The 23854-nt window shown below is 52.6% G+C and overlaps 1 protein-coding gene across 29 annotated transcripts in view; it reads left to right on the top strand.

Annotated features, from left to right (window-relative positions):
• The window catches only part of RALGPS1 (Ral GEF with PH domain and SH3 binding motif 1), a 308501-nt gene that overhangs the window by 209452 nt on the left and 75195 nt on the right, over positions 1-23854 (top strand). The window lies entirely within an intron of this gene.

Below are 23854 nucleotides of genomic sequence, written 5' to 3'. Positions count from 1 at the left end.
CCCAGCTGGCCTGGCCCCTCCCGCCCAGCCCGCTTTGGCGGCCTCCGCGGGCCCCCTCCTTCCTTGGCACGAGCAGCCTGGCCAGCTCTGCTGCCTGGCCCGCCCGCTCCCAAAAGCCCGAGCAGCTCCTGGTGCGCTCTGCTGAGGCTGGGAGCTGCCCCTCTAACTCGAGTAGTGGGTTTAGATCCACTCCAGCTGTGCAGGCAGCGAGCTTGTGGGCAGTGGGGAGCCAGGTCCTCCCCCTGGATCCCTCCCTCCCCCGTGCACTGCCCAGAGGGCCCCAGGTGAGCAGGTGGGGCAGCCCACACAGATGGCCTCTCCCCATCAGTTGCCCTCCTTGGAGGTCTCACTCTCACCTCCAGACCCTGGGGAGGGAACCCCAGGCCGTCTGCACTGAAAGCAGCAGGATCTGTGCTGTGAACGCTAGCAGGAGGCAGTGGCTGAGACAGTGGAAATACTGCAGGCTGCCGTCGGGGCGGCACCCAAGAAACGCTCTGTCACTCCCTACCTGAGTGGCCCTGACTAAGTCACTTCACCTCCCTGGGCTTCCCTTTCCTGCATCAGTAAACGAGCTAAGACGTAATCTCCCCCAAAGGGCTGTGGTGAGGATTCTGCGAGGCCACGTGGGAAAAGGGCTTGGCATGGGGCAAGGACGCCTCAGTGGACTGAACTCAGAACTCGAGTTGGGCAGGCCAGGGGTCGCACTCCCACAGCCTCTGTTGTGACCTCCTGTCCGGCTCTTCGAGGAACACATAATGGGAGTCCATCGGGCTCCTGTCACTGAGTGGAGCTCATGAATGTTTATAGAGTCAAAGCAAGAAATAAGGAGACAGCACCAGACCCCACAAAGTGAGCGATCCTACCGGCTTGGCACAGGCAGGCAGAGGAGGGAGGAGGGTGAATCTGGAAGGGAGCAGCTGCGTGTAGGTTTGTCCCTCTGCCAGGACACCAGCCTGTGAAATATTGGTAGTGACTCTTATTTCCTTTAAAGAAACTTTTTTAGTGATGATGTTTGGGTACAAACTGGGAGAGAAACTATCTTGGGGTTCTCCCCCAGCCCCTAAGCGCAGTGTATCATGTTCGTGGTTCCTGGGCAAACTGATCCCCCACACGCCTCCCTCTCAGGATTGCTGCTCCTGTCTTTTGCCTCAGCTTCTCGCAGCCTGCTCAGACCTTCTCCCTTTTCCGTCTGTCAGTCCCATCCCTTTTTGGAAGGTGAGTCTTTACCAGAAGATCCCAGCATCTTACAGGTCACAAATTAACCAGACAGCTGGATTGCACAGAAACCCTGCCCACACCCAACGTGCCTTCTACACTGTGCATTCTCCAAAGGGCCTGGAATGTTCCCTTTGGGCCATGGGGGGCCCATGGTGGTGGGGCCGTGGCAGGCTAGGGGCTCGAGATCAGCAGAAGCACATGGGATGGGGCTGAATTCTTCTTGAGCTGCCCCCTTGACAGCGTGGAGGCTGGAATATGTCCTGTTTTCCCCTTCCTCCCCGCTCTCTCTGTGTCTCTCTTCTCCAGGATGTGTTTATTGGGAACCTGCTCTGAGTCAAAACCAGGAAGCCAAAGTCCCTGTTCCCACAGAGCTGACAGTCAGGAGGGGAGACAGATGGACAGACTAGGGTACCTGAGAAGTGCTGGCACAAGGGGACTATCTAAGCAGGAGGCCTGGTTACGCCTGGGCAGGGAGTCAGGGCAGGCTCCCTGAGAAAGTGGAGCTTCAGCTGAAACCTGAAGGCGGGTCAGAATTGGCAGGTGGTCAGGTTGGAGGAGGATGGTGTGGGCAGAGACAATAGTGTGCGAAGACCGTGTGGCAGATTGCTTGTTCAAAGATGGCCCCAACAACATCTCCAGGTCCACGATGAGACCTTGACACTCCTCCTGTTGAGGTGGGGTGTTTGCCCCTCCCCTTGAATCTGGGCGGGCTTGATTTGTTGGTAACTGATAGAATGCAGTGGAAGTGACACGACCTGCCTCCCAAGGCTGTGGGAGAAGGGGCTGTGCAGCTTCTGCCTTGTTCAGTGGGATACTCTCTTTTGGAGCCCTGAGCCCAGCTGGAGCCTGAGATGTCCAGCTGCCCGGAAGCTGCCACGCAAAGGCCACATGTAGCATAGATCCCAGCTGGCAGCCAGCATCAGCCCTCAGATATGTGACGAAGGATGCCTCTAGATGACTCCAGGCCCTAGCCATTTAGCCACCCCCAGCTGGAGAGTCTTCCTGCTGAGGCCCCAGATTTGGGGAGCAGAGATGAGCCATTCTGCTGTCCCATTATCTGAATTCCTGACCCACAGACTCCATAAGGAGAAGAAAATGGTTGTTTTAGGCCCCAAGTTTTGGTGGCGTGTTGTTACACAGCCATAGTACTGGGAGCAGCCTGGAGGTGAGAGCAGATGAAGGGAGTTCTTTTGAGAGCTCATGGAAGTGCAGTTTGGAGGAGAGAAGGGGAGCGTGGCGGAAGATGAGGCCTTGTTAGAGGTGGGACTTTATCCCAAAGGTGTCGGCAGCCACTGAAAGGCTCTGAGCAAGACGGTGTTCTGACTTGCTTTTATTCTTAAAAGGCCCCTGAGTTGTTGAGTGGACCAGATTGATTTTTAAAAAGGGAGTGATAATCTTCATTCCTCAGGGTTAGTGTAAGGATGAAGATGAGGCAGCTACAGCACTGAGCACGATGCCTGGCACTCAGCATTCCTCCATTGCTCAAGGAACAGGGGCTACTTCTGCTTGCTTCCCTGCTCCCAACTGCTGCCCACTCTTACCCAAAACATCCTCATCCAGCTTCCAACTGGATGGCTCCTGCATCCTGGACCCTCCCCCCCAAACTCCTCAAGAAGCCCCATTCCCACATTTCCTCCTACCTGTTGGACCAAAGCATTGTGTGACTAAAGCATTTGAGGAGAAGGGAATCTTCATTTTTCTTTTTATAGTTTTTATCAGGACGAAAAATGTGTGACGTTTACATGGTGGTAGAATACAAAAAATCTCATTTGTGTCTCACAGTTTGTATAAATGATTTCATGTCTCATCACCTTTCTGACAGTTACAGTTTTTTTTTCTGTTGGGAATGTAGGGATGTTCTATGAGCTACTGTGTATGTGGTGTGTGTGTGGGGGGGGGTGGATAATGTGTTTTATAGAGGGGGTGCTTGGGAGGGGGCTCTGCTGTGTCTTACAACCTCAGAGTCTTATCAGCCTTTCAAGCTTCACATATCCCAAATTGAGTCTTTTTCCTTTCATCACTTTTTAAATGGCTTCCCACTGTTCTCTGGCCTACACTGTTTCTGATGAGAAGTCAGCTCCCTTCCTTACTCTTGTTCCGTGTACATAGCCCGTTCTTTTCCCTCTGACTCCTTTTAAGATTTCTCTTTGTCTTTGATTTTTGGCACTTTGTGGTGTGACTAGGTGTGGTTTTCTTTGTGGGCTTCACTGAGCTTCTTGGATGTATGGGTTGATGTTTTTCACTGTTGGGGAATGTGGGGGGAATTTGGGGCCATTACTTCTTCACATATTTGTCTGCTTTATTCCGTCTCCTCTCCCTTTCCGGAACTCCATTTACATACTTGGTATTGTCCCAGTCCACTGAAGCTCAATTTATTTACTTTTATCTTTTTTTCTCTCTCTGTGCTTCAGTTTGGATCCTTCCTATTACTTGTCTTCAAGTTTGCTGATCCTTTCTTCTACAGTGACTAGTCTGCTGTTAATTTCATCCAAAGTGCATTTTATGTCAGGTACTCTATTTTTTGGTTTTAGAGTTTCCACTTGGTTTATTTTTAGAGGTCTCATTTCTCTTCTGAGATTCTCTGTCCACTCATTCATTCTATCCTTCATTTCCTGGAAATCGTGTGCTTATTTATAATAGCCATTTTAAAGTCCTGACTTACTAATTCCAACATCTGAGTCATCAGTGGGTCTGCTTTTATTGACTATTATTTCTCTTGATCGTGAGTCCCATTTTCCTCCTTCTCCACATCTGTAATTTTTTAGTCGTATCCTGGACATTTTGCATGATACATTGCAAAGACCCTGAGTTGTGTTGTCTTCCTCTGAGGAACGTTGTGTTGTGCTCTGGCAAGCAATTAAACTGCTGGTGTATCCCTTTGATCTTGTGGAGGCTTGATTTTTAGGTTTTGTCAGGCAGATTTATTTCGGTTTTGCCTGTGGTCCTAGGGTATAAGTCTTAGTCCTGGGCTTACTTGTGAGGCATAGGCTTTCTGGGATTAAATTGAAAGCCTTCAGTGTTTGCTAAGCCCCTTTAACTTGGCAGGACTTGAGCTCCGAACTCCATCTTCCTGGCACCTGCTGGCCTCTCTGCCTCCTGGCTACTGCTGTCTTTTGGGCTCCTTGGAGTCTCTCTTAACACACACACAATTTAGGGGTTAATGAAGGAATTTGTCCAGTAATTTTGGAGCTCCCCCTTCTGTGGTTCTCTTCTTTCTGGCATTTCCCCCTTCATTTTCCCATGCTCAGTGTCCGACCTCTGTCTCTTCTTCCCAGCTGGTCATACTGCTGCGTTCTGTTTTAGTTCTGTTGTCCTGTGTCTCACCATGAACTGAGAAGTGCCCTGGTGTGCTTCCCATCTCGCAAGGACCATGTCTCCTCCAGTTTCTGTTGCTTTGGGTTGTTCTCAGGTGCAGTTGTTTTCGTATATTGTCCAGATTTTACCGTTGCTGTTGACCAGAGGGTTAGTTTAATACAGTCTACTGCTCCATTTCAGGAACTGGAATTCCCCACATCCCAACTGAATTTGTCTGCTCACCCAAACCTCCTGTACTCCTGCTGCTGCTGTTGTCCTACCATAAACCCAGCCAGCTGGTTGGTGGTTCTTAATTCATTTCTCCGTCTTCCCTGCTCTTGGTCACAGTCTGTTAGGAAATATCAGCGCCAATAATTCATAGGTTGGTTCAGCTCAGTCTACCCACTTGGGCACTAGAAGTTGAAAAAAATGTGTTGTCCCCATAAGCCTTGTTAAAGCACCTTAGGTAGCTACCTGTGATGTGTTAGACACCAAGCTCAGCATTTTACAGGTATCTTTTTTCCTCCCCTCAAAACCTATGAGGGAAGTATTACCATTCTGTTCTATGAACAAGAAGACTGAGGCTTACAGAGAGGCTCCTTGCACCAGGCCACACAGCTAGGAAGTAATAGGACTGGGATTAAGACCTACGTCAAAGCTAGCAGGAACATGGTTATCCTGAAAACAAATTGCATTTCTTCCATTCTGACACACTTTTTCTTGTTTTTAGATCTCTGAAATCAGGATGCCTCTTAAAGTTAATAGCATGTCAGGGTTTAATTGGCAGCACTTTTTCTTTCTTACTAGAACATGATGCAGTTATCAGTTGACGACTTCTCAGATTCAAGGAAGTGTGGCAGTTTTAGTGATGAAGGCCCCAGTGAAGTTGACCCATGGTTGAGGGACAAAATGGCAAGGCCCCTTCTCTCCTGGTCAGCTGGTCTTGGAAAGGCCCAGAGGAGTGTCTGAGCATCAGGAAGCCTGTGGAACTGCCAAAAGCCTCCATCCATCCAGATTTAATAAAGCAGCTGCCTCTAAGCTGAGCATGAGCCCGCTGGTCCCCTCCTCTCCTGGAGGCACTGTGGTCAGGTCCTGTGCCTTGCTGCCATGCCTGGCCGGGGAGCCACACTTTCTCTGGCCCTGGTACAGCATCACAGAGGATATCCAGGCACCGTGGAAAGCCCTTTGAGGACACTGTGTCTGTTAAATGCTTGCCAAACAAGTCTATCCCAGTGTCAGTACAGGGCGCATGCTCGGTCACAAAGCAGCTCTGAGAGCCTGTTGTTAGCCTGCGTATGACCCGTTTCATTCCCCACTTCTCACCCCACCTGCCAGGGGACAGAGTCAGGGCAGCACTTCTCCCCAAGTCTGGACATCACCTAACAGTCGAACACTTTTTATATTTAGTCAACAAATATTTATTAAGCCCCATCTGAGCAGCAGAGTTGGGCTCGAGATCAATTTGCCCAAAGCCAGTTTCTAAGACTTGTAGTAGACTGGTTTTCATTTTGTCTCCATAACGGTATTTTGAGGAATGTTTGTTTGGTCTCGTCCCTGCTTTCGCATCTAGAGCTGATGCTGGGCCCCTCCCAAGGGGGAGACTGGGGAGCCTGGGGAGCTGGAGCGAGGAGAGAGTTCAGTTTAGTTTGCTGGCTTTCTTTATGTCTTCATAATAAAAACTTCACGGGAATTTTCCCAAGCTGGTTAAAATCATCCCCATCTGGGGAGGGTGAAGTGGATGACGGGGCACGTGTTGTGGTCTGGGATGGTAATTAGTCTTTGGGTGGTGAACATGGTGTAATCGACACAGAAATCGAAATATGAGGATGTACGCCTGAAATTTATATAATGTTATAAACCAGTTACCTCAATAAAAAAATTCACAGATAAAAGACAAATGAACAAATAAATAAAACAATTTCAAAGATACAAAAATAAAATCATTCCCATCCTATATACATTTTTTGAAGATTGTTACTCCTGGAACGTTGTATCAGACAAGACCTTTGTCCCAAACAGGAGATGAGGGACTGAAGGCAGTTTTATGGTCTGTGAGGGAGGACCCCACCCCCTCACAGATACCTGCTGGCATTCTCGCCCCAAGGATCAGGGGGCTGTTGCTGACCTAGCTTATCTTTCCTGGGGCCCAAGGAGGCGATTGGGTAGATAAATGAGGTTCTGGCAAGAGACTGATGGTGTGAGCTTCTCAGGCACAAGGCCAGGGTGGGGTCACCAGGCAGAGGTGCCGGTGCTGGCAGGGAAGTGGGCCCCTGTCATCAGGGAGGTCAGAGGGCAGAGCCTGGGACTGCCTTGTTCTGGGCTCTGAACGGAGCATCTCAGCCGAGACCTGGCACACAGAAGCACGCGCTAGATGCCTGTTGAATGGCTGCATGGGAACACTAGCCTTCAAAACATCCTGTCTGTGGCACATCCAGGGTTTCCGACTCAGGGTCTGGGGGCTAGGGCAGCAAGGGGTGTCGTTTGGGAGTCTGGCTAGGAGGGACTTCAGGGAGAGATCTGAGGAAAGACAGCTCCCCTGACATCGTGAGGCTGTGTCCAGAACACTGAGGTGCCACCCTTGCCTCGCCCCAAGCTGTCTCTGGGGTCCCAAGTAACTCCCCACTCCACTGTCCACCAGGGCTCCCAGGTGCCCCGCCCTGGCCCTGCCCTCCCACTTCCCCACTGCTGCAGGAAGGAAGGCAGCCCCTGCGATGGGCCCCGGTGCCGTCCTGCCAGATGGGGGTGGGGCAGCAGGGGACGTGCGCTCCCATTCCTGGCGAGTGCAGGTGGATGCCTGTGGTGTTCCCAGCACATGGCAGGGCCAGTTCCCAAAGTGCTTTGGCATGTGGGGCAGGCAGCGGTTATGCCCTTTGACAGATGGGGAAAGTGAGGCTGTGGAGAAATGACGGTTCTTAGTGTCATCGTCCTTTATGAAGTGTTCTCTCCGAACCAGGCCTTGTGCTCGTCCTTCGCCGCCCGACCTCGCCAGATCTGCCCGGCGTCTCTGTCAGGGCGCTGCGCCAAGCAGGCCCCACCGTGACGTCCAGCAGCCCCGGGCACCTGCCTCCTCGGGCTCCTTCCTCCAGTGAAAGGAGTGAAAATCCTCTTCTGTGACCGTGCTGGTATAGCGACAAACACGCTCATGTTTGCATTAAAGCATTTCCCAACCTAAAATTTCACCTTCATTCTCATTTTAAAAGGAGTTAGAGTATTTACGTGAGCCCCTAAAAGTGTGGTGAACCCCACGCACTGCCCGCTGTGCCTGAGGGACGACTCGGCCCTGGCTGCGAGTCCACACTCCCTTATCCACAAATCCAAAAACTCTAAAAAAAAAGACCAGCAAGCCTTTTTTCAAAAGTCCGGCACAAATTCTTTTGGTGGCAAAATCCGACGTGAATTGACATGAGGTTCTGTGTGGTCTTTGAACTGCTTAATGTCGATATCCACATGTTTGTAGGGGGCTGCCCTGGCTCCACGGGGCCTGGGGCGCTGGACAACATGGGGCCTATGCGCCACGTTACAGTGCCAACTGGCCCCCTGCCCCGTGTCTCTGATGCTTCACTGGACTCGTTTGCATGCAGGTCTCTCCTCCCCTCCTGGACTGTGAGTTCCTTGTAGACAGGGCTGTGTTGTGTTCATCTCTGTGGATACACATATGAATCATTTCTCTTTAAAGCTATCATTTCCTTTTTCTTAATGAACCCACAGGGAGCTGCCATTCATAAACTTATCTATAGAGGGGATGAAAACGGAGTGTGAGAGTGTAATTCCGCTGCGCCGGTGCCCAGGGGCTCTGGAGTTGCTTTCCGTAAGCACATATGGGGGGTGCAGGGCATTGCACTGAGGTCTCTGGAGGAAGAGATGGGAGACAACTTGATGGAAATAATAATAGGTTATTGGGTGCCGAGCGCTGTGCTGAACATCGCTGTCAGTTATCTCACTTATTCTCCCAGCAGCTCCGTGAGGTGGGACCATCGTTGTGCTCCTGTTAGAGCTGAGGACAATAAGGTCTAGAGACGTTAAGTAGTTTGCCCAGGGCATCCATAGGAAGTGACGGAGCAAAGACGCAGAGCCAGACACATGGACTTTAGGGCCGTGATTACCCACTGTGCCACCAGGATGGCACCTGCCTGCAGCCTGGCTCGCAGAGAGTAGCGCCGAGCCTCAGGCCAGGGAGGGCTCTCCGCAGAGGCTGGAGGAGCTGTTTCAGGACACTCGCGGGACCCGGGGCTCTAGCAGGGCTGAGTGGGGAGATGGGGCCACAAAGCGCAGCAAAGGGCACACCCATTCAGCTATTCTACAGGTGTTTACTGAGCACTGACACGGTGCCAGGCGCTGGGGACACAGGGTGAACAAGACACATGTGGCCCCTGGCCTTTCGAAGAAGATGTCTCTTCGGGGAGGCAGATAATGAAGAGATGAGATCATTTCCAAGATGGAACCAGTTACTGGAGGAGGGAAGGATGGGGCTCGTGGGGAAAGGAAGGAGGCCGCTTCACAGGGTGCTCAGGGAAGGTTTCCAAGAGGAAGGGTCCCGTGAACCCGGGCCCCAGTGATGGGAAGGAGGCAGCCACGCAAAGGGAACAGCATGTGCAAAGGCTGGGGGATGGGAATGAGCTTGGCTTGGCTGAGGAATGGAAAGGCCAGTGCAGCCGAGTGGAGTGGGCAAAGTAAGAGAGGCTGGCTGGGGCAGGTCCTGTAGGGCCCCGTGGGCCAGCGAGGCCGAGGGTTTTATTCAGAGCACAGCAGAGGCCCCGGGAGGAGTGCAATCAGGAGATGATATGCTCTGTTTTGCATTTTCTCCTTGTCTTTCTTGGTCCTGGATGGAGAATGGTCCAAGGGGAAAAGAATGGAGCTGAGAACACTGTTAGGAGACTTGAGGGGCTGTCCAGGTGAGAGGCGAGGGGACTGGCATGAGGGCAGTGTCACGGAGGCCATGACCAGTGGCTGGATTCAGTATAGCTTTTAGAGGAGGAGCTGACGAGAACCTGGCACAACTCTAACACGGTGAGGATCAACCTGCACTGTTCAGCACCTTGAAGATTTGCCACTTGGGATCCCTAGAAATACAGAGTTCTAGGAAGGAGGTAGTGACCCACAGTCAGGACTGCCATGTCCTGTTGGGCAGTGCACACCCTGACCAGCTGTACATGACAACCCTGACCACAGCCAGCACTGACAGTTGGGCAGTGTTGGGCACCATCTTCCAGGAGTGTGGGGAACAGGTCCAACGAGGAGGCTGGAGTGAGGAGACCCCAGCCCTGACATCCCCAGAAATAATAAACAGTTGGAAGTGGACTAGGAAAGTCCATTTTCTTATCCCACTTCTTGAACTAGTTTGTTTTCATCCTTGAGGTAGCTCCTGAAACATATGCTGACAGGGTTAATATCCAGAGGGACAGGGACAGCTCAGGGTCCCCTTGGGCTTGCTGGAAATTATTTTCAGCAAAGATCCACAGCTCTGCTGCCCTAACCCTGGAAGGCGGAGCTTTGCAGCAGGCCCTGCCAGGGAGAGGAAAGAACTTTGTAGCTGTGGCCCTTGAAAGTCAGAATGGTTTCTTTCTGCATCCTCTCTGGTTTAAGACTCGCAGACGTGCCCTGGGTTCTCCGCGTAGTCGGTCTGGGACGGCGTTTCAGGGGCACACCCCAGGCCTGCAGGGAGTTAGGGCGGCTGGTGCGGGCTGCTGGCGTCAGCCCCCCGGCCCCAGGACCACCCACCGCCCTCCCTCTCCTCCTCCTTGTGCTGGGCCGGGTACATCCCAGCTCTGAGGCTGGCACCCTGGAGGGCAGGGGCCAGGTTTCCCCTGTGCTGGATGTTCTCCGGAGGCTGCCCCACACCTGCTCTTTTGCACCTGTCCTGTGCCTGGAGGCTGACACGTATGGATTGCCTCAGGGGGCTCTCTTGCCTTCTGGCTTCAGATTGGGTTTGGCCAATGGCAGGTGCCAGCAGGAGATGAGGAGATGAGGAGAAAGCGAGGACAGGTGTATCACCAGCTGCCTGCCTGCTGGACTGTGGCTGTCTTGGTGGTGTGATGACAGTCAGCCAGGCCTGGGTTTGAATTCTACCTGTCCCTCTCATTAGCCACGTGACTTCTGAAATTTACCTGTCCTCTCCGCTTCTCAGTTTTCTCATTTAAAAACTGGAGATGGTAGGGGCCAGTCCTGTGGCCAAGTGGTTGAGTTGACGTGCTCTGCTTAGGCAGCCCAGGGTTTCGAAAGCTGGTTTGGATCCTGGGTGTGGACATGGCACCGCTTATCAAGCCATGCTGAGGCAGCATCCCACATGCTACAACTAGAAGGACCTACAACTAAAAATACACAACTATATACCGGGGGGATTGGGGAGAAAAAAGGAAAAATAAAATCTTTAAAAACAAACAAACAAACTGGAGATAGTAATACTACCCTCCCAGGCTGGCTGGGAGGAATGAGTGAATAATGTGAGGGCAAATACCCTACCCAGTGCAATACCTGGTACACAGTAGATGCTCAATAAATGCGCTTCTCTTCCTTCAGTAAGTTGGAGCCCCATTATCCTGGGTTTCTGACACATTTGGGTGCTCTGAAGATTACCAGTCATTTTGTATCTCTCCAGACAGCATCCTGTAGTTGCCCCTTTTTGGTTTGCTCATTTGTCACTGCTCCCAGAACCACTCCAGCCAAGCCTCATAGCCAATAGTCCTTTAGTCAGAGAAGTGCTGCCCTGCCCTGCCTTTGTCTGCAGCCTGTGTAGGAAGTCTACTTAACGAAAGAAAATAATCCTTTTTACATGGTGGAAAGTAGGCTTATGGAGGGTGTACGTGTATTTCCAAAAATAACTCGTAATGTTTGTTGAGTGCTTATTGATCCTCACAACCACCCCATGAGGTGGGTTCTTTTATTATTACCCAATGTGCAGATGCAGAAACTGAGGCTTAAGTCGCTCCTTGACCTGTCCAGGGTTACACATGAGGAAGTGGTGGGCTGGTGTTGAACACCAGGCTGGCACCGGGAGCCTGCCCCGTCACCCTCTATCACTGGGAAACCTCAGCTCTCCAGGCCCCAGGGACCAAGCCGTTTCAGATAACCAAGCTGACTAGAAAGCTACAAGGTTATCTCTTGGAACACCCAAAGTTGTAAAATTTTTATACATTCTCATTAAGCAGTTTACACAGACACGCACTCATGCCTCCGCTAATCACACCACCGAAAGCTCTTCGTGACTCGTGGTCTTGAATGGACCAGCCTTGCTGTGGGCCACCTGGGCGGAGGGCACTGTTTGCAATGCCCTGGAAGCTCTGCGAGCACCAAGCAGCTGTGTTGTTACCTTTCCAGCTCTTCCTTCCGTGGCGGCCATCACCTTCCTTTTCCGGCCCCTGTCCTCATCCTGATTGGTTGCGTCTCGCCAGCTGAGGTCCCACAAGTCTGATAGAATTCTTTCTGAACAAGAGTAGCTGGGGACTACGCTCATCTAAAGTGCTCTCCAGTGAGTAAAGTACGTGAGATTCAGTGCCTGAACTTGGCCACATCAGTTGTAGGTGCTCAAAGGCCTTTGGGATTTACAAGATCTGTGCTCTTCCAAAATAGCTGCCATCTGTTACACACTCGCCGTGTGCCTGGCCTGGTGGGAGGCCTTTTACGTGGCTTATTTCATTGAATCCTCAAAAACAGAACCTTCCAGGAGAGGTTCTATTTACTGTTTTCTGTTTTAAGTGATGAAATAGCTCAGGCTCAGAGAGGTTAGGGAGTCTGTCCACTGCCACACAGCCAGTAAGTGGCAAAGCCAGGATTAGGCTCTGGGCCTGTCTGAATCCAAAGTCCATAATTATAACAGGTTTTATGCTCTCAATTTCCCAGCAGTGTGAGGTTGGGCACCTTCGGGAAGCTCCCGACCCTCATTTCTTCGTTTGTAGGACGTTGCTGTTAATTCCTGGAGTTGTTGTGAAGGTTGAGATATTCATGCTTGACACTCCATCCCTTGTGCTCATCACCTCAGCCCGTGATTCAAGCTTTAGTGGCTTCAGAATGACCCGAGGGTCTGTTAAAGCACAGTTGGCCGGGCCCCACCCCAGAGTTTCTGCTTGCGTAGGTCTGGAGTGGGGCCCGAGAATGTGCATTTCTAGCAAGTTCCCGTGAGGCCCATGCTCTGGGAACCACTGGTCGGGATAGATGAGTTTGCCAAGGTGAGTCTGGGTGGCCCAGCAGTGACCACAGCCTGCGTCTGACGGCTCTTTCATGTGTGCAGAAGCTGGTCATGGGTCAAGCAGGGAAAGAGTGCTGTGGCCTTTCCAAGCCAATTCCTGGAGCTGGCTTGATGTTTCTAGTCTCGCCCTCCCGTCTCCCACACCAGAATGCCCGAGTGCCATTGACCTGGGAAAACGTGGTGTTGAAGCAGCCTGCTGATGTCCTGATGTCCAGACTGAGAAACAAGGTTCATCTGACCGATGTCATTAGCATGTCCCTGATGTCCAATTGCTTTCCTGGTGCAGAATAGGAAATAAAAGGCACATGAAAAAGATAAGCAGTCATCTTGTGGAAATTACTTCTATAAATTGTCTCCTCTCCCCCCAAATAAACCTTCTGAAGCGTCACTGTGGCCAGGTGTACTCTCCTTCACAGTTGGAAATTTCGGTTTGTTATATGATGGTGTGATGCTGTTCTCTCTCCCCCAGCAGGCTGTAAGGGCCAGGCGGGTCACCTCGTCACCTCTGGGTCCCCACTACCCAGCACAGTGCCTGGCACACAGCAGTGGGTGTGCAGCTGGCATTGCTGTTGGATAGATAAGTGAGGGCCCTGGTGGCACAGTGGTGGGTGCTAGAGTCAGAGGGACCTGGCTTTGAGCGTGAGGCCTGCCCTTCCTAACTGGATGGGCTTGGCAAGTAACTTACCATTTGTACCTTCGTTTCCTCCTTGCTAAATTGGGGATAATAAAAGGAATACCTGTATTTCCTAGGGTTGTCATGAGAATTAAAGTAACGTAAGGTATCCCAAGTGCCTGCCACGTAGTAAGTGCTTCATTTTTTCTCCGTCATCATCGTAGTCCTGCCAGGCAGGCCAGTGTGCTGGTAGAGAGTGTGGAACCAGACTTTCAGGTTGAAATCCCAGCCCCACCACTTACTAGCTGTGTGGCCTTGAGCAATGCATTCACTTCTCTGTGCTTCAGTGTCCTCATCTGTGAAGTGAAGACAAAAAGGCACCAACTTCACAGAGTTCTTGTGACCAGTAAGGACATGGCAGAGGGACAGGAGCCTGTGGAGAGAGCAGCTTGGCCACATGAGGTGGACGTGGGAGGAGGAGGTACAGTGCACCGCTGGGGGCTGCTTCTCCTGGATGCCCACCCTCAGCCCCACCACCCCAGGAAGGAGAAGAGCAGTGTGGCAGGGGGCACTCCCGGGTAAAGAAACATCCCCAGGCTTCTGCCGCTGGAAACCCCTTCCTGGCAGCCCTTAGACGAGCAGCTTGCTCTTCAGCTGGTTTTGATTACTCTCACGAGCTCGAGAGCGTGCTGCGGTGGCGTTCCTCTCCGCAGAACCGCCTTTGCCTGCACACGTCACCCCTTCCCGCTACCTGCCAGGCTGGGGCTGCGTAGGGCGGGTGCCGCCCCCGCCTGCTGACCACAGGCCTGCCGTCACCTTTCTTCCTCTGCCAGGCTTTCTCTGGGCAGCCCCGGGCCTTGGCCCTCCTCCCCGGCATTGTCAGGGAGGCTTCCAGCACCTTAAAATCCACTCTGGGGGACCCTCCCTGTCCTCTTGAACATGGAACCCAGGCCGTCCTGGTTTCTATGTGTGCAGAGCGTTTGGTAAACAGAATGCTTGAGCCCTGACTTGCTGGAAGGGGCGAACCCCAGGCGCTTGGCCTATTTTGGGCCTCTCCCCCACTGAGGGCTGTGGTCAGAGTGCTCATTTGGGCACCCCCAGCACCCACCACGGGGGTCGGAGGGTCGGCCGGAGCAGTTTTGCCTTCCTGTCCTGCTAGAGTGTCGGCCCAGCCTGGGCTCCTGTCCCCTGCCCCCTGGGCTGCGCCCAGTGATGCCTGGTATCCACTTAGCAAATGCTCTTGTCCCGCTCCCCCCGTGAATGCTGTGATTCAGCACACACAGAGAGGAGCTTCTCTCAAGAAAGAAAGTATTCACGGCCACCATCCAGCCCCGGCAGGCGCCGGGAGACAGCTGCCGGCTCCTGCCCCTCCAGGATGGGAGGGCCGCCCACCCCCACACACAGAGGGGTCTCTCCTGCTCTCCTTTTTTTTAAAGACCCACAGTCTCTTTTGGTTGTTGGACCAAATGCAGTTTGAATCTGTGTTCAGAACACCTCATTAATAAGTAGCAGATTAATAGTCTCTTGGAATTAAGAGAACACCACCCATTCAACAAAATATGTGTTGTGGGCCTGTGTGTGCCTGGCGCTGTGCAGGCTCCTCTGCCACGGCCGGAGCCCTGAGGACACTGGGCCAGTGGCCTGTGATCCTTTCCTACCCAAGACCCCTTTTGTGCCTCCTCTGAACTCTGTGTTTTGAAAACACATATAAATAATAATAGCAGCTGTGTCTGCTGTGAGGTTTATGGTGACTCTGTGCCCGGTGCAGTGTGAAGCTCTTTATTATCTCAAGGAGCCCACAGCCCCTTGTCGTGGGTGCGATGATGCTAATCTCCACTGTGCAGATGAGGAAACCGAGCCCTGGCAGAGTCGAAAGTCCTGCTCAGGGTCGCTCAGAATGAGGTCTTGCTCCCAGAACTGACTCAGATCTTTGTTTCTTTACTCTTGCAATACAAATCCTCTCTGTGAAACATGCTACTTGTACTAAGTAAAAACAAATGTCTTATCTCCTTATTGATAACAAATTCTTAGCTAACCAGAGCTTCTGGACAGCCGAGAGGAACTACATGATGTTTATTGGAGCAGAACTGAGATGATGGTTTGTGCCCCCCGCCTCCTTTGACACCCACTCCTGTGAATCCAGGACGGGTGTCACCGTGAGGAAGAGAGAGCATTCTAGACTCACAAGTGTCGTCTTCTTTTTTAAAGATTTTATTTTTCCTTTTTCTCCCCAAAGCCCCCCAGTACATCATTGTATATTTTTAGTTGTGGGTCCTTCTAGTTGTGGCATGTGGGACGCTGCTTCAGTGTGGCCCAACAAGCTGTGCCATGTCTGAGCCCAGGATCCAAACTGGCGAAACCACGGGCCGCCGAAGCAGAGCACATGAACTTAACCACTCGGCCACGGGGCTGGCCCCACAAGTGTAGTTTTGAGATGAGGAAGTGCCAAGTGAGGAGGCTTTAGGAGAGTCCTTGCGAAGATTGGGGTGCCTCCTCCCGGAGGGGACTGGGCATGTGATGGACTGCAGAACCCTCAGGCCCACCATGGAGCCTGGGAGAGCCGCCGTGGAGCTGAGGGTAGGGGGCCACATCTCTTTCAGTCCCCTGCTCCCTCTCTGGGGAAGAGGAGAGGGTGGTTGACGCGTAACCCCATAGTGTGGGTCATATTGAACATAGAAACTGGTGTCCCTTTCAGGTGTAGAGATTTCTGAAGGTGGGAATCTGTGGAATCACCAGGACTTGAAAGGACTTGGGTATCTGAGAAGGCTGGGTTCCACCCTCCCATTCCAGCAGTCTGTGGCCCGCACTCACACGGCCCAGAACTACCCCAGATGTTACTGTGTCTCCATGTCAAGGGGACAGAGGCTAACAGCAGGGCAGGAGCTGTGGCTACCCAGGTAGCCACCCCATCAAGCAGTGGGTCACCCCACCTAGAGAAGGGGTCAGGACACGTGCCCCTGGTGGCAAGGAGAGGAGGCCTGGCTGCTCTTCAGCAATGGAGGGGCCAGAACAAAGCTGAACACATCCCTAGGAGACCCAGATCACCACTTGCATGGAGACGACCCGCTCACCAGGGCCACCTGCATCAGAGGGAACCAGACCAGACCAGGTCTCTCCCACCACTGACGGGAGACACCTGCGTGAGCAGATCACGCTTCCTCCAGAGAGAGTGGGCTATGAGGTCTGCCTGAGTCTGACAGGGGTTAGAGGAGGAAGCTCAAACTGACAAGAAGGGAGACTTGGTAAAGGGCACACCACTCTGCCCACCTCCTCCAACCCCCCGGGGAGAGTGGAGGGAAGACGGGAGAACAGACATGAGCTTTGAACTGAGTGTGAATCAGGTCTTCACATAAACAGAACCAAGTCTTAACTCTTGAGATGCAACTATGCTAATAATGGAAAGTGACTGCAAAGTTACAGAATCTGACCATATTTCGTCTAGGGACCAGCTGTCCAAAATTGGAAAGGGGAGTCAACACAGCATGCTTGGGCAGTGGGTGTTGGAGAGGAAGAGGCGTTTCATGTTTGTATCCCCAGTGGACTCGCATTCCTCCATAAACTAGTACTGAGCTCCATCACCCAACAACCCCAGGTTGGGAGTCACTAGTCTGGCCGCCTGAACTGCCTACAGATGCCCAGAACAGCCAGGACTGCCCAGGGATTCTCTACTCACTGGCTGCGAGAGGTGCGGCCAGCTGCGGCCGGAAGTGCTTTGTCTGAAAGATTGAGGCCACTGGCACTGCCAGCCACGGCAGCTGTGGGGGGGTGGTGGCCTGGTGAGTGGGAGAAAGAGAAAGAAGGAAGCAGGAGGTAGGGTCCCGTGAGTATCACTGCGCACTGCCCTCTTCCCGGCACTGCTGGGGCTTTCTCATGCCTCCTCCTCACCACTGTGCAGCCGAGTTGTGGGGCAGTTAAAGCCTGACCCAAGTGTCCAGAAGAATTCAGGGTTCAAATCTCAGCTCACTGTGTACAAAGTGTGTGCCTAGGGGGCCATTCGACCTGAGCCTCACTGTCCACCTCTGTGGAGCAGCGATCCAGCAGAGCCCTCACAGTAGGGTTTTGTCAGGATTCAGTTGGGAGAAGCAGGTGAAACGCTGAGCTCAGTGGTGGTGCAGGGGGATGGGGGTGGAAGCATGCACACCTGTGAGCTCTCACCAGCATCCTCGTCATCGTCTCTGCGGGAAGGTGTGCTTGCTCATCTCCATTGTTATGGGGGAGATGCCTTCATCCTGTGGTCAAGGGTCAGGGTCAAGGTTGGGGGTAGGGTCAGGCTGCCTTCCTCCACACCCAAGCTCTTTTCTATAGCTTGCCAGATAGAGTCCGTGGATGTCAACACTGCCACTGACCTTTCACCACCATGGAGCTTGTCCCCCTGGAAGGGAAGCAGCAGGGACTTAAGAAATTGGAACCTGTAGACTCCATGGTGTAGAGGAAACAGGTGGTCACGGGAATGACCCCTGGCCAGGGGATTTTTATCTCAGCCTTGGGAGGCAGTCTGTCTCAGTTTGGGCTGCTATAAGAAATACCATAAACTGGGTGGCTTGTAAACAACAAACATGTATGTCTCAAAGTTTTGGAGGCTGGGAAGCCCAAGATCAAGGCCCTGGCAAATTCACTGTTTGGCGAGGGCTCTCTTCCTGGTTCACAGACGACCAGCTCCTCACTGTGAACGCTGTGGAAGGGGCGATGGAGCTCCCGGGGGTCGCTTTGATAAGGGCACTAATCCCATTCACGAGGGCTCCGCTCTCAGGACCTAATCACCCCACAGGCCCTGCCTTTTAATACCGTCACCTTGGGCATTAGGATTTTAACAGATGAGTTTTAGGGGGACACATTCAGTTCACAGCAGAGTTGTATTTTTTAAATGTCCTGTAATGAATAGTAATTGAGTATGACAAAAAGCTTAAATCACACATAGATAACTGAGATAACTGCCTGTTAGATAGGGTCACCCATGAGGATGGCCGTTCTCTTTGTCCGCCCAGCATTCATCTTCCACCCACCACTGACCCCAGACGACTGCCCCAGACCCATCTGGTCCAGTCACAGTACCTCATCCGCTCGCCAGACTGGTGGCTCACACTAGGCCAGTTGGAGTTTTTGCCTCTTTTGTTTTATTTTGTTTTCTGAAGCCAGAGAGAGAGAGGCCATCTCTTCCTTGGTTACAGAGCTGTCATATCCTAACACCACAGCTGCCAGGGCCCTGACCTCTGCCCCGTGGAGAGTCTGAGTGAATGAGGCAGGAGCCAAGCCCTGGGAGGAGCACCAGTCAAGGGTAGAGTGAGGTTGTGCAAGCAGCCACCGGCTCTAGCCCCACGCCCAGCCCACTCTCTCTGGGCTGTCCTGGGGCTGCCTGGATTTTGAGGTGCAGCCCCTGGCCTTGTGAGCCATTCTAGATTCTCAAAGTCCTTCCCCCTTTTTAAGCTGGTTCCAGGTGAGTTTCTGTTACTTGGAACCAAAAAGATTCTGACTTATACATCCTTTTTCCCCTTTCTTTCATTTAAGAAATACTGACTGAGAGCCTGTGGTGTAGCCGACACTGAGCTGGCCCTGGGGAGATGCTGTGGGCAGAGCGGGCATGGTCCCTGACCCTGGGGGCTCTCGGCCTAGTGGGGGCATTGTTGAGTAACCAACAAGCAGAGATTAAGGTGTCAGGCAGACGTGGCTTTGAACCCCACTCTGTCACTAGCTGGCCAGGTGACCTTGAGCAAGTTGTTTAGGTTCTCTGAGCCCAGGTCCCTCCTCTGTAAATGGGGCCCACCTAAGGGTTCAGGGAGATGTGATGTGGAGCCAGTGGGCGGCCCTTGGAGAACGGAAGCCACTAATATCGTTAGGTTAGAGTGCTTTAATTACAAAGTCGAGGAGAAGCCCGAGGGGGCCAGGGAGGGCTCTGCAGGGCGTGCTGCATGAGCCACGAACTGATGAGTAGGCCTTGCCCAGGCAGTGGGGACAGCTGGCACAGCGAGCGTGTGCTCGTTTCATTAGAATTATGTGTTATGATACGGCGTAGCATACTAATCCTTAGAATCAAAACTTTCTTGAGTGTTAGAGCCAGAAGTTGCAGAAGTTCCAACCCCCTCGTTTACCGAGGAGGAAATGGAGCCACAGAGAAGAGCAGCAATTCATCCATGGTCACATTAGTAGTAAACAGGAGCCCAGATCCCCAAATCCTACTCAGTTTGGGAAGTGCTTCTTGATCGCCACCAGCCATCAAGCTACCAGCGGGAATGAGGAGTTGGCCCAGGGAGCTGGGAGTCCCAAAGAGAGAGGGTGAATGGGCACTGGTAGTCACAATGCCCATGCGAGAGGTGGAAACCAGAACCATCCTGGGCGCGGGGTCACCCCAGGGACTAGGTGTGGGACAAGCTCACAGATGCTGCACTCGTATGTAATCTGGTTGTCCAGGAAGCCCTGGAAAGAGAGTCCTTCCTGCCAACTGTCAGCCCTGCAGAGCTGTGTATCCCCTAGAGGTCTGCCACCATGGGACCTCGGGCCCCTCAGCATCTCAGCGTCCCTGTCTGTGAAGTGGGTGTAATAATGGTAGCTCCCTCCAAGCCTTGCATGCAGACTCCAGGGAGCTCCTGGATGCAAGTAGAGCCTGGTGCCTGACATCCACTCGGAGCTCAGCTAGTGGTACCTACTAGTTTAGTATTAATGCACTAGGATGGTGGCTCCTGGTGCGTAGGCAGCACTTTCATTGGCTGAAAGTTCTAGTTCAAACCTGATCTGAATTCTTCATGTTTTTATTCTGCTTCTGAGAGATGAGGATCCCTATTTTGGATCCCACAGGACTGTTCTGTCTCTCTCTCTATGTAATCTGCTCCCATGGCTCGGCCCCTGAACCTCAGCTGTCTGTCCTTACAAGGGATGGAAGACGATCCCTCCTGGAGAGATGCTTCCAGACCTCGGGGCCAACAGTGTGTTGTCTGGGCTCGCCCCGCCTCAGAGGAGGGTTTGGCCAGAAGGTGGGTCATGCTGTCCTGTGCTGACATGAGGCAGACCAGGTGAGACAAGAGTTGACAATCCACCCTGTGCCCTCATCCCCGGGAGGCTGCTGGTGCAGCCTGTGGCCAGGAGAAATTTCCAGACCTGCCATTCCTGGGTCACTCTGACCAGGGAGCCCCAAGAAAGTTGTGACTGCCAGGGCTGGGGCAGACTCACCCGTCCATACCGCCCCATCTTCTCCTTCTCTGGGCGGGGGCACCCTACTCAGCAGCTGCACAAACACTCCTGACCCCAGCCTGTGCTGTGCCTGCCTGTGCTGGCCGTAGAGGCCCTAGGGACAGAACCAGTAATAGAGACCTGTGAGGGGTGGATGCCAAGTAGCCAGTGGTGTGATCCATCGGGGGGTGAGAGCTCGAGAATCTGTCCTGGGCCATGTGTGGGCAGCGGGAGGTCAGCAGAGCAAGGGCAAAGGAAAGGAAAGGCAGAGCCTGCTTCAGCAGGGATTAGGCTGGGGAAGGCCCAGGCTCTGGGGTCAGAGACAGGCACAGGTCCCAACTGTAGTCGCTACATAACCTCCCTGTGCCTTGCCATACGTGGAACGTTGCTGTGAGGATCCAGTAAGACAGTACAGTGTCTCCCCAACCCTTGGGCATTTGTGACCATCTTCACTGTTCCTACTAACTTCCCTGCTCAGTTTTTCTCTTTAAATCTATTTTGTTCTTATCTGTGATCTCAAGGGTTTGATGTGCTATAGTTTTTCTAACACATGCTAAAATAGATAGAAATATCCATCCTGGGCCAACAGGATCCCCTCAGGAGAGCGTGTCCATGCTTTGGGGAACACAGAGATGACACATGCTGATTGCTTGTCTTGGCACTTGGCGCATGGTGCGCTCTGAACAGCTTCTATACTATTATGATTATTGTTGTTGTTGTTGTTGCCATTGTCATGGCAATGTGCCCGTGGGAGGGAAGGAAGAGGAAGCTTGGACTCTGCCAGCCCCTCTTCTCCACCCTGGGAAGTCCATCCTTTTCCTTTCCCTGCTTTTCTTCTCGCCTTAAGACTTGGCTCTGGGGTCCCCCGGAAGGTGGTGAGGCGTGGGAGTGCCCGACTGCTGGGGTCAGAGGTGCGGGCTGTGGCTGTCCGTTCCCAGACCCTGGAGCCAGCCCAGCAGCTGTGTTAAGTGATAGTTCTGATTATATGTGGTCAAGAAGGGCCTGGACAGGATGTACCCTGGGCCAGCAGCAGCCCCTGTCTCCTGGGGCGTTCCCGGAAGGTATCTGGGGTGTCCAGCCTTGGTGACTAACTGAGTTGGGACCCTTTCCACTTCAACTGAACAGTGAATCCCCTGGGGCCTTCCACCCAGGGAATGGCCCACCAGCACCACGTAGCAGCCTGTGGTTGGCTTGTGTAGACCACTGTGTTTATGCGAAGGACACACCTCTATCCGGAGAGTGCTTGTTTCACAACAGCAGGACTACACGCAGTTGTTTTTCTCATTATGCTTTTCCCTGTTTTCTAGGATGGACATAAATTCCCTTTTTAATCAGAAATGTTCTTTTAAACCTTAAAAAAATAAGATAGTGTAGATAGGGAGACATTAAAGATATCCAGATAAACGTGGGGTCAGCCAGGGAGTTCATGCTGGAGGAGATGGGGCGAGGGTGGGGGCCCTGGAGGGAAAGGAGGATGGAGAAGGGGTGCAGATAGACGAGGGGCAGAGCAGGAGGTGGAGGTCGTTCATTTAGGAGGCAGAGGGCCTGCAGCGAGGACAGCTGGGGGTGGGGGTGGTAGGCAGCTGTTGGGGAAGACCAGCCACCAAAGGGAATAGGAAAGGGACAAGGAAGGGCAGGGCAGGGCAGAGGACTGGGCCGAGGGCCCTGCAGCGGTTGGACATCGGGATTTGGAGGGAGGGCAGGTCAGCAGCCCTGGGTGGTTTCCTCCAGCAGCACTTGGCAGCCTGTGCAGTGGCTGGGAGATGCCTCCTGAGGTCCATGCAGAGATGGGGCTTTGCTGGCCTGTTCCGGACCCGGGGCTGGGGGTACGAGTGAGATTGGGGTTCAGGTTGATCAACCCTAACAGAAAAAAACAGGGAAGAGATGAACTCAAGCTTGAGATTTTTGTGCCAAACTGGAATTCCTACTTACTCAACCTTCAAATATTTTTGAAATTTTAGAGATCCTCCAGCCTGCAGCCCCCCAGAGCTGCCTCCCTGCCTAGCCGTGTCTCCCTTTCCTTGCTCAGAAGCCACCCTCGGTGGTTTCCAGCTCTGGCATCTGTAGGTCCCAGATTCAGATTTCATGGGCAAGGGAAACCTCAGAAAGAAGGTTTGGAGACTCTCACAAGGCCACCAACTTTTTTTTTGGATGATGAGTAAAGAAAGATAAACTATCATTATTTCTTAGAGGAAGGAACTTTTCTTTTTTTTTTGGTGAGGAAGATTCGCCCTGAGCTAACATCTCTGCCAATCTCCCTCTCTTTTTTGTATGTGGGATGCCTCTACGGCATGGCTGATGAGTAGCGTTGGTCCACGCCTGGGATCCAAACCTGTGAACCTGGACCAATCGGAGCCCCTGGAACTTTAACCGCTCGACCACGGGGCCGGCCCCAGGAAAGAACATTTTAACACCAATAGTGTAAGCAGGGCTTAATCTCAGAATAAAGGATATTTTTTGCTAAGTAAGGACAGTTACCAGCCTTCTGCTGACATAGTTTTTTAAAGTTCTTAAAAAAATGTATTCTTTAAGTGTTTTGAATATAGAAAATTGCAACATAAAATTTTATTGCATGTTTTTACCTTACTTGTAAATGCATCTTTGTTATGAATTTGTCATTTTGGAGTATGTACTCAAAAGCCCATTCCAGGAACTTGGTGTTTTCACAGTTGTTTGTGAAAATCCCGCCTCACATAGGTCTGTTAATGAAAATGGGAGCAACACTCTAAATGCTAGCTGCTCCATTTGGAACATTCTGGGAGAGCACAGGCCTCATGCCTTTTCTCCTGCCTTCTCCCCAGGTGCTGGGAAGTAAGTCGGGGTGGCAGACCAGGTTTGGGGCTGGCAAAGGCTGAGGGCTCTCCTGGCCAGCGGCAACGAATGCGCGGGCTGAGCGCTAGGGGCCTGGTCACCTCACAGGGAGCAGGAGATGCATCCAAGGGGGCCCAGGAGCCAGTGAGTCCACTGTCCCTACAGACTGGCCCATGTGCAGGTTAAGGGAAGCCCTGGTCTCAGGCTCCAAGAGTAGGAATAGAGTGTGCAATGAATGGCACGTTCATTGGCAAATGCCACCCTGCAAATGTATGTGAGACAGGCTGCACTACAGAGGCCTGGAATGCCAGGCTGAGTGGTCCAGCCTAATTGCGTGGGTGAAGACCAGTGTGGCAGCGGCTCCGGAGGCCATGGGAGGGGCAGGGCGGGTGTGTCTGGAGGGAAGCAGGAGCCAGGCAGCTCCAGGAGCACCAGAGAGCCATCCTGGTGGGTCAAGTGAGGTTGCAGGCAGGCGTGCGTGACTCCCTCCTCATGGTTTTAAATAAGATCCCGGGAGTGACTGCAGGCTCACAGGCATGTCATCGTGCTGCGTGTGATGCTTAGCCAACTAAATG

Source organism: Equus asinus, chromosome 10, assembly GCF_041296235.1.
Source record: "Equus asinus isolate D_3611 breed Donkey chromosome 10, EquAss-T2T_v2, whole genome shotgun sequence".
Lineage (NCBI taxonomy): Eukaryota > Metazoa > Chordata > Mammalia > Perissodactyla > Equidae > Equus > Equus asinus.
This window is presented reverse-complemented; position numbering and strand designations above follow the sequence as displayed.